Source organism: Mobula birostris, chromosome 18 (genome assembly GCF_030028105.1).
Source record: "Mobula birostris isolate sMobBir1 chromosome 18, sMobBir1.hap1, whole genome shotgun sequence".
Lineage (NCBI taxonomy): Eukaryota > Metazoa > Chordata > Chondrichthyes > Myliobatiformes > Myliobatidae > Mobula > Mobula birostris.
The window spans coordinates 3,372,947-3,384,016 of NC_092387.1; the positions used below are offsets into that span (position 1 = coordinate 3,372,947).

Below are 11,070 nucleotides of genomic sequence, written 5' to 3' on the forward strand. Positions count from 1 at the left end.
TAATCAAATTTTTTTTATTATTTATTCTTATTTTACAAAGCAGCACAACATGTCATAGAGCAGATACAGAACAGCATATTTACACAGCCATCCCATGACAGGAAAACAAATAAAACTTAGAAACAGAAAGAAGTTCTAATTTAAGTTTAAATTAACATACAACCAAAATTGATCCCACGCATCTTGCACTTTTCCCTCACTGTTAATTCTTCCCAACATGTGTTCATATGATGAAATCTTAATCATTTCCTCAGTCCATTCCTTCACAATGGGACATCTGGGTTTTTTCCAGTTTTGCAATATAATTCTTGCAACTGTGATGAGACCCACCTTTAAAATAGTGAACTTGTCATTGTTTACATTAGGTGTCATTGTCCTATCACCCAGGAGACAAAGCCGTGGGCACAAGGGCAGTTTGGAACCCGACCAATTCCCCAACAATCAAGAACTTTACAACAAAATGGACGAACCATGGAACACTCCCAAATCATGTGAAAATACGTGCCCACCTCATTTTTATATTTCCAGCATAAATTATTATCAACAATCCCTATTTTGTAGAGTCTACTTGGTGTCCAATAATATCTGTGTATTATCTTATACTGAATAAATTTCCCTCTCGCTTCCCTAATATGTCTACCCACATTTGATAAAATATTTGACCACTCATTATCTTCGATATCGCTTCCAAGATCCTTCTGGCATACTGCTTTGAGACTGTTAGGCAATTCACCCACGAATGCTTGAACATTTTATAAAACATTGATACTTTATGAACTTCCTGTGCTAATGTGAAGTATTCAGTTAAAGGGTTACTTTGTGAGCCACCGTTCTTGAATATGCTACTAATGCAATGTCTTATTTGTAAATACTGCCAAAAATTCCCTTTATCTACAAAGTTATATTTCCTCTGTAAATCCACATATGAAATAAAAATCCCATTCTCACAGAGATCCCCAACTGTATTTACATCTTTAATCTTCCATTCTTTCCAGTACACCATTCTTTTCCCAATGCATATCTCAGGGTTATTCCAGAGCGAGGAGTATAACTGGTTTAAATGTGACATTCCACAGGCTTTATGAATTGTACTCCACACACTCCTTGAGTGAGATAATACAGGATTTAGATTAGTCTTGTTTTCCACATGTTGTGAGAGGATGTTAAGGGGAGAATGTGGTGCAGCCAGGCTCTGTTCTATAATTAGTTGGTTGGCACAGGTTTTCAGAGCCTTACCAGGTACTGTACTCCATCGGGACCTGCCGCCTTGCGTGGGTTCACTCTCTTTAAAGACAGTCTAAGATCGTCCTAAAGTGGCAGGTGAGAGGTGAAACCAGGAGGGGGGGGGAGTGGTGAAGTAAAGAGCTGGGAAGTTGATCGGTGAAATAGACAGGGCTCGAGAAGGGAATTTGATAGGAGAGGACAAAAGACCATTTAAGAAAGGGGAGGGGTGGAGCACCAGAGGGAGGTGATGGGATGGGAAGGTAAGGAGAGAAGGTGAGAGAGAGAGAGAAACTAGAATGGGGAATGGTGAAGGAGAGGATAGGCATTACGGGAAATTTGAGAAATCGATGTTCATGCCATCAGGTTGGAGGCTACCCAAACAGAATATCAGGTGTTGCTCCTCCAACTTGAGTGTGGCTTCGTCATGACAGTAGAGGAGACCATGGACTGACATGTAGGAACGGGAACAGGAAAATCTATGTTGGGTCTCACCCACACTGGGAGCACTGGATACAGTAGATGACCCCAACAGACTCACAGGGGAAGTTTTGTCTCACTTGGAAGGACTGTTTGGGGCCCTGAATGGTAGTAAGGGAGGAGCCTGGCCTGCTGAGTTCCTCCAGTATTTTGTGTGTGACTCGGAGATATGACCGATAGCTCAATAGTTCTTTCAGCAGTAAAACAGAAAATATTGCATGTCCGGGAGGGTTACGGATCAGCGAGATTCTCTTTTCACAAATGCTACCTGGCATGCTGTGTGTTTCCAGTATTTTATGTTTTTATTGTAGATTTCGGCGTTTGCAGCTTCTCGATTTTCAGGGAACTTTCAAGTCCAGGCTGGAAAAGTTAATGATGAAAGCGCTGCAGTGCTCTCAGCAGCCCAGCTGGGGGAACACTCTGCCAACCAACCTGCTCCCCGCCGGCAAGGTCAGGGCGGTCCAGAATCTGCCCTAAAAACCGTCTGCCAGAATCTGCCCTGTGCTTTCCCCACCACTGCTTCCTACCGGCAAATTAGAGCATCATCATTTCCTACTGCAGGCAAACGCAATCCCGATGAAGAGTCTCCACAGATGATGGCTGACCTGCTGAGTTCCTCTGGCATTTTGTGTGTGAAACACTTTTTGTGTTGCATGCAATGATAGAGAGATGTCCCGGTGGGAATAACCACAAGTCTTTGAGGAGCTTTCGGAGGCAGGGAGGAAAAGATTGTTGTGGAGATATTTTCAGTCCCATTGTGCCCTGTTGGTTTCAACAGCCACTGTAGGATTGCTTACTGAGGCCTTTCCCCGTAGTGTCGTGCATCGGTTGCAACGAGGTTCAGTGCATACTTTAGCAAATGTTCCTGGGTTTTGGAATATGCCATTCCCTTAGCACACATCAATTCAAATGACTGATTGATCCCTGCGATACTGGAACAGACATCAAGTGCTACCGTAACTTCAGCAACTCGGTGTAAAGATGCACTTTGGTCCGCCCGAAACGTGTAGTCCTCCAGTGCAAGGCGATATCTATAAGGGAGTGCTGCTGACTGGCACATCCGAAGGTGTGGAATACGTTCAGAGGGACGTACTAAAGATTTTTTCAACAGCTTCCCTTTGCTGCAACCTACCAACCTGTGTGGTCACTTCTAGGGAGCAATGGAGACCCAGTGATCAGAGCACTGTTTAAATATTTTTAATAACAAATTTAAAATTGTAAACTTTTAAAACTGTGGCATGAAAAAGGTACACTCCCAATGCCGTGTCATTGCCTCACCGCAATGCCGTGACTCGGATTCGAACCGAGGTTGCTGCGGCCACAACGCAGAGTACTAACCACTATACGATCACGGCGAGCTACTTAGGAGCTGCTGGTCTCGCCGCTGCTGCGTTACAAGACGCTTCAGCGTGAGCCATGACATCATTGTTGCTGTAATTTATATACTGTATAGACTTCTCGCAAGAAGGACGGTTATCGGCGAGAAAACAAACTGCCACTCCCGATTTACATATCGCCAGCGGCACAAACGGATTGTGTAGAATTGGAAACTTCCCATTCGCAGTTGATCCTTAACTCACTCCCCGAAGCTTGCCCTTGTGAGTCCAGGTGACAACTGCCTGCAGGGCTTGTGTTCCTCAAAATGCCTCCAAAGTAACAGGAAAAGGCACCATGTAGATCAGGGGTTCCCAACCTAGCACCCACGAACTCTTGTGATAGTAAGGGTCCATGGCATGAAAAAGATTGGGGACCCCTGAAATAGCAGATGGAACGATCCAGGATAATATTTCCAGCAGATCCAAGGTCTAGGGATACGTGTTTCCTACCCTCAAAAATGTACTGTGTTCATAAAATAGACAGTAATACATCAGGGACATGCTGTTTTCTTCACTCCTATTACAGACATTCCCGTGTTCTCAACTGTGATGTATCAGCTACTACCTTTCATCTCCAAATATTTCATGAGTAAAACAAAAAAAAGAGATTTTCACCTAGAGCCCAACTCCTCAGAGTCCAGTAACAAAATGGCCATCGATTGTGGTTCCTTTCTGTGAGCCTATGCAGTGTCAACACTGAATATCAGAGTATCCCTCAGCCCCCACGCATTCAAATATGCAGTTGACTTCGTCCACATATTGATCAGCATTCACGCTGGAAGAGCAATGGATTTTGGGGAGACCATGTCTCTTTCCTGACGCAATGTCCACAAGAAGGTGATTAACCATTCATCTGCACAGCAGCCATCTTGAGCACAGTGTGTGATAGGGCTGAGCTGGGCAGGATAAATCTGATGGGGAAGATGGGGGCTCTCACTATCAGAAGTTGCTGCTTGTTTGTGAATTCTGAAATCTAGTCAGCCCCATCTTGGGTACTAGCCTACAAAGTACCCAGGACATCTTTAGGGAGTGGTGTCTCAGAAAGGCAGCGTCCATTATTAAGGACCTCCAGCACCCAGGGCATGTCCTTTTCTCACTGTTACCATCAGGTAGGAGGTACAGAAGCCTGAAGGCACACATTCAACAATTCAGGAACAGCTTCTTCCCCTCTGCCATCCCATTCCTAAATGAACATTGAATCTTTGGACACCACCTCACTTTTTTAATATACAGTAATTCTGTTTTTGTACATTTTTAATCTATTCAATATATGTATACAGTAATTGATTTATTAATTTATTTTTTGTTATTTTTATTTTATTTTTTTCTCTTCTGTATTATGTATTGCATTGAACTGCTGCTACGATGAAGGTAACAAATTTCACGTCACATACCGGTGATCATAAACCTGATTCTGACAATATGCTGACAGAAGCTTCCACAGAACCCACCACTCTTTCTGCAATGCCTTCAGGGCAGTCTGTGTGGACTGCCTGGTGGACGTCTTTGTTTCCACAGGAATATTTTCACAAGGGTAAGGTACTGTGGAAAGATTCAACAATCATCAGCAATGAAATTGGCAAACAAGAAGAACTTCAGCACACACAATATGCCATAAGACCATAAGGTATAGGAGCAGAAGTAGGCCATTCAGCCCATCGAGCCCGCTCTGCCATTCAGTCATGGGCTGATCCAATTCTTTCAGTCATCTCCACTCCCCTGCCTTCATCACATACCCTTTGATACCCAGGCTAATCAAGAACCTGTCTATCTCTGCCTTAAATGCACCCAATGACTTAGCCTCCACAGCCACTCGTGGCAACAAATTCCACAGATTTACCACCCTCTGACTAAAGTAATTTCTCTGCATCTCTGTTCTAAATGGACGTCCTTCAATCCTGAAGTCATGCCTTCTTGTCCTAGACTCCCCAACAATGAGAAATAACTTTGCCATATCTAATCTGTTCAGGCATTCTAAGACATCCCCCTTCATTCTCCTGAGCTCCAGGGAATACAGCCCAAGAGCTGCCAGATGTTCCTCATATGGTAACCCTCTCATTCCTGGAATCATTCTCGTGAATCTTCTCTGAACCCTCTCCAATAGCAGTATGTCCTTTCTAAAATGGGGAGCCCAAAACTGCACACAGTACTCCAAGTGTGGTCTCATGAGTGCATTATAGAGCTTCAACATCACATCCCTCTTTTTATATTCTGTACCTCTAGAAATGAATGCCAACATTGATGAAGGTAGAGCCGTAGATGTAGTGTATATGGATTTCAGCAAGGCATTTGGTAAGGTACCCCATGCAAGGCTTATTGAGAAGGTAAGGAGGCATGGGATCCATGGGGACATTGCTTTGTGGATCCAGAACTGTCTTGCCCACAGAAGGCAAAGATTGGTTATAGATGGGTCATATTCTGCACGGAGGTCTGTGCTATGTATATACATCTATTGATGCTTCTCGACACATCTTCAGTGATGTTCCTGGAATCATCAGGTGTTTCGGGTCTTTCAACATCATATAACATCCTCAAGGTGACCCAGCCGGGGCTGATCAGACCCCAGCTTGTGTCCAGATGGCTAGTTACTTATGACTCCATGGCTCCCCTCTTTTGAGCCACAGCCATCTTGAGGCCCTCTCTGCCGCATCGGTGGTACTGCGGATGGCTCTCCTCTTCCTCTCTCCCTCAATGTCCAAAGTGCTGAAGGCTCTAACTAAAGAACGGGCTACGAATCCCCTACAACCAACCTCCACTGGGAAACACCTCGCTCTCCATCCAACCTGCTGACAGTTGTTGACCAGTCCCGCGTACTTGGAGAGCTTCCTTTCAAAGGCCTCTTCCAAGCTATCTTCCCATGGGACTGTCAGCTCCAGCAGCACCACTTGCTTAGTAGACTCAGACACTAGGACAATGTCTGGTCGCAGGGTGGTGGCTGCGATATGGTTGGGGAACTTCAGCTGCCCTTCGAGGTCCACCAACAGCTGCCAGTCCCTTGCAGAGGTCAGAATGCCTGCAGATGTTCTTTTGGCAGGTATTGGCTGCTCCCCAGCTCTGACAAAGGCAATGGTCTGCTTGGAGGGTCGGGACCGCTTCGCCCACTCAACTCCTGTGCTGACGGCTTCAGCGATGGTCTTCAGGACCTGATCATGCCTCCACCTGTACCGTCCCTCACCAACTGCCCTTGCGCAGCCGCTGAGGATGTGCTCCAGGGTTCCTCGCTTGGAGCACAGTGGGCACGCAGATGACTCTGCCTTGCCCCATGTGTGCAGGTTTGATGGACTTGGAAGCACATCGTACACTGCCTGGATGAGAAATTGGATGTGGTGTGGTTCGGCTTTCCAAAGATCAGCCCAGGTCACTTTCCTTTCAACCGCATTCTCCCATCTTGTCCAAGCTCCCTGATGCTTCATTCCCACCGCCTTGCAGGCTCTCATCCCCTCCACTACTGCTCTCACCTCCTCCCAAACTAGACAACGCCTTTCCTTCCCTCTGGTGTCCATCTGGGGAGTTGGAAAGGATCCTAGCCCAGCTCGGCCTCGTGTGACCACTCCCACCAACCTCCTGTGACGCAGCCTCGCCTCTGCCTCCTGAACAGCTTCCTCTGCCCTCCACTTGCTGCCAGGGCTTACGTGGATCCCTGCTCTAGCCACCTTCGGGTCACTTGAGTCCCTATACTGTAGCACTTCTCTGGCTCTTGTTACCTTGAATTCTTCCTCCAAGGATTTGAAGGGCAGTTGCAGTTTGTTGTGGTGTCCATAGAGTGCGATGCTGCTCAGGCTCTTTGGCAGCCCCAGCCATCTCCTAAGGTGGTTGCTAACCCTCCTCTCTAAGGTTTCGACTGTCAAGATCGGAACTGCATAGACGAGGAGGGGCCACAGGATTCTGGGAAGAATGCCATGCTGATACACCCAGGCTTTAAACTTCCCAGGTAGGCCAGACTTGTCCACAGATTTCAGCCAGCCATCCAACTTGGTGCAGGTTGCCTGAATGGATGTTGTGTCCCTTAAAGAGCAGCGGTCCCAACACCGACCCCTGTGGAAATCCACTGGTTACCGGCAGCCAGCCAGAATAAGATCCCTTTATTCCCATTCTCTGTTTTCTACCGATCAGCCAATGCTCCACCCATGCTAGTAACTCCCCTGTAATTCCATTGGCTCTCATCTTGCGAAGCAGCCTCATGTGCGGCACTTTGTCAAAGGCCTTCTGAAAATCCAAGTACACCACATCCACTGCATCTCCTTTGTCTACTCTGCTTGTAATTTCCTCAAAAAATTGCAGTAGGTTCGTCAGGCAGGATTTTCCTTTCAAGAAACCATGCTGGTTTTGGTCTATCTTGTCATGTGCCTCCAGGTATTCCGTAATCTCATCCCTAACAATCAATTCCAACAACTTCCCAACCACTGATGTCAGGCTAACAGGTCTATAGTTTCCTTTCTGCTGCCTCCCACCCTTCTTAAATAGCAGAGCAACATTTGCAATTTTCCAGTCATCCAGTACAATGCCAGAATCTATCGATTCTTGAAAAATCATTGTTAATGCCTCCGCAATCTCCCCAGCTACTTCCTTCAGAACTCGAGGGCGCATTCCATCAGGTCCAGGAGGTTTATCCACCCTCAGACCATTATGTTCCCTGAGCACCTTCTCAGTCGTAATTTTCACTGCACATACTTCACTTCCCTGACACCCTTGAATGTCCGATATGCTGCAGATGTCTTACTCTGTGAAGACTGATGCAAATTCCCATTCAGTTCCTCTGCCATCTCTGTGTCTCTCATTACAAATCTCCAGTGTCATTTTCTATTGGTCCTATAACTACCCTCAACTCTCTATTGCCATTTATATATTTTAACAAGCTTTTAATATCTTCTTTGATATTATTTGCCAGCTTCCTTTCATAATTCATCTTTTCCTTCCTAATGACCTTCTTAGTTTCCTTCTGCAAGTTTTTAAAAGCCTCCCAATCCTCCATCTTCCCACTAGCTTTTGCTTCCTTGTATGCCCTCTCTTTTGCTTTTACTTTGGCTCTGACTTCACTTGTCAGCCATGGTAGTGTCCTTCTTCCATTCGAAAATGTCTTCTTATTTAGAATTTGGAATATCTGTCTTGCACTTCCCTCATTTTTTATAGAAACTTCGGCCATTGCTGCTCTGCTGTCCTTCCTGCTAGTGTCCCTTTACAGTCAACCTTGGCCAGTTCCCCTCTCATGCCATTGTAATTTCCTTTATTCCACATTGGAATTTAGTTTCTTCTTCTCAAATTTCAAAGTGAACTTGATCATATTGTGATCACTGTTCCCAAAGGGTTTCTTAACCTTAAGCTCTCATCACCTCCAGATTATTGCACAATACCCAATCCAGCTCAGCCAATCCCCTAGTGGGCTCAACAACAGGCTGTTCTAAAAAGCCATCCCTTAGACATTCTACAAATTCTCTCTCTTGAGGTCCAGTACCGGCCTGGTTTTCCCAATCCACTTTCATGTTAAAATCCCCAACGATTATCATGACGTTGCCCTTCTGACATGCCTTTTCTATCTCCTGCTGTAATTTGCAATCCACATCTCGGCTGCTGTTTAGAGGCCTGTATACAACTGCCATTAAGGTCCTTTTACCCTTGCCATTTCTTAACTCAACCCATAGATATACAGTGCCACACCACCCCCTCTGCCTACTAACCTATCTTTCCAATACACCGTGTATCCTTGGACAATCAGCTCCCAATGACAGCCATCCTTTAGCCAAGTTTCAGAGATGGCCACAGCATCATACTTGCCAATCTGGAGCTGAGTTTCAAGATTGTCCATTTTATTTCTTAAGCTGCGTGCATTCAAATATAACACTTTCAGTCCAGTATTTGTGCTTTCTGTTTTCACTGCACCATGCCTCTATTGCCCTGAAACTCATCCCACTGGCTGTGATTATGCCTCATCTCCTGCCTGTCCTTTCTATAATCTCTGTTGAATGTTATCTTTGATTTATTTCTGTTTCCCCCTTCCTCAGCCCTATCACACTGGTTCCCATCCCTTCGCCAAATTAGTTTAAACCCTCCCTAACAGCTCTATTAAACCTGCCTGTAGGGTATTGGACCCCTTTGGGTTCAGGTGTACCCGTCCTTTTTTGAGCCAGTGGTACCTCCTCCAGAAGATGCCCCAGTGATCCAGGAATCTGAAGCCCTGCCCTGCGACCAGTCTCTCAGCCACACATTAATATGCCTGATCGTGCTATTCTTGCGCTCGTTAGCACGTGGCACCGGCAGCAATCCCAAGATTACTACTCTGGAGGTCCTGCTTTTCAGCTTCCTACCCAACTCCCTGAATTCTTTCTTCAGGACCTCCTCCCTTTTTCTACCTATGTCATTGGTACCAACGTGTACCAAGACTTCAGGCTGTTCACCTTCTCTCTTCAGAATACTCTGCACCCGATCCGAGACATCCCGTACCCTGGCACCTGGGAGGCAACACACATGTGGGTATCTCTATCAGGCTGACAGAACCTCCTGTCTGTTCCCCTCACTATGGAATCCCCTATGACTACCTCATTCCTCATCTTCCTCTTTCCCTTCTGCTCCACGGAACCAGGCTCAGTGCTAGAGGTCCGATCGCCATGGTCGTCCTCTGTCAGGTCACCCCCCTCAGCAGAATCCACAACGAGATCTCAATTACTGAGGACGATGGCCACAGGGGTGCTCTCTACTCTCTGAGCTCTTCCCTTCCCTGACAGTCACCCACTTATCTGACTCCCTGTAGCTCCTATCTATCCCCTGCTCCCCTAACTCAGCAAGTCAGGCAGCATCAATGAAGGAGAAGAAATAGTCGATGTTTTGGGCCAAGACCCTTCATCAGGATTTGTTTATTCCCACCCCCTCCCCTTAGATGCTGCCTGTCCTGCTGAGTTCTTCCAGCATTTTGTGTGTGTTGCACTGAAGCACTTACAGAATCTTCAGCACACAGTGACACTCAATGTTTCAATATCTGTGTTCTACATAAAACTGAATGCAGCCACACGCAGAGTGCGGGCTGCGGTTTGTGTTTTTATTTCTTTGGAGACCATCCAGACTTGATTCATTTTGTGTCTCCAGGTGAAATCGAAGATGGTCCCAATATCACCTATATTATCTGTCTTGGATGAAGTGAAATTTGTTCTTTTGCAGTGTAAATGCTTAAAATTGCTGTGAATGAGGTAGTGTTTGTTGTGACTGTGACTAAGTCACCAGAGAAATACTCTCCATAGAGTCTCACAAACTCAAAAGTACATCACATTTTTATGTTCTTGAGATCAAAGGTGACTCATTGCAATTTCAATAGTTGCAATGACATTGTTTACTTCAATAATTTGGGTTGTCAATGGTTCCTTTGAGATACAGCTTTACAATGGAAGCACATTGTAACTGATAAGAGATCTATGAAGGGTTCAAATGCTTTGCTGCGAGAAATTAATATTCTAAAACTTCTGTGACAGTGAACCAGATGGATCAACTCATTGATGTGCTAAGTGATACTATCAGTCTGGTCTGCAAGCTTCCTTGAACTTGGATCTAGTGCTTTCATGACAAATAATAATCCATGAAGAAGAAAGCAGAGTTTGTCATTGAAATGCTGACTACATTCAATACCTGTACCTGGATTGAAGCCAGAGCCAGAGGAGAGTTTATTCCTTGATCTTGTTTACAATGGTGCAAATTACTTAAACCCACTGTTGTCCTGATTGAAGCAGGCCAATTAACACAACCTCTGTCCTAGTGTCTCATGGTCACCATTCTGCAAACCTTATCTCTTAGTATGTAGGCCAGCCTATAATCCACAGACAGTATTGTTTATTTTCACATGAATGCTTTTTACTTCAATTTACTGCTTGCAATTTACAATTTTCATGAAGAACTGAAGACTGAATTAATATCTGCTATATTCACATAACTCCAGAATACTCCTTAATGACATTATTGGGGTTCTTAGATCACTCAGAAATCTGATGGTGGAGGGGAAGAAGTTATTCCT

At 45.3% G+C, this 11,070-nt stretch overlaps 1 non-coding gene across 1 annotated transcript; it reads right to left on the reverse strand.

Moving 5' to 3' along the window:
- Window positions 1-2,984: 2,984 nt before the first annotated feature.
- trnah-gug (transfer RNA histidin (anticodon GUG)) lies at window positions 2,985-3,056 on the reverse strand. Its single transcript has one exon. It is a non-coding gene; the product is annotated as a tRNA-His (tRNA).
- Between the last annotated feature and the right edge of the window lie 8,014 nt (window positions 3,057-11,070).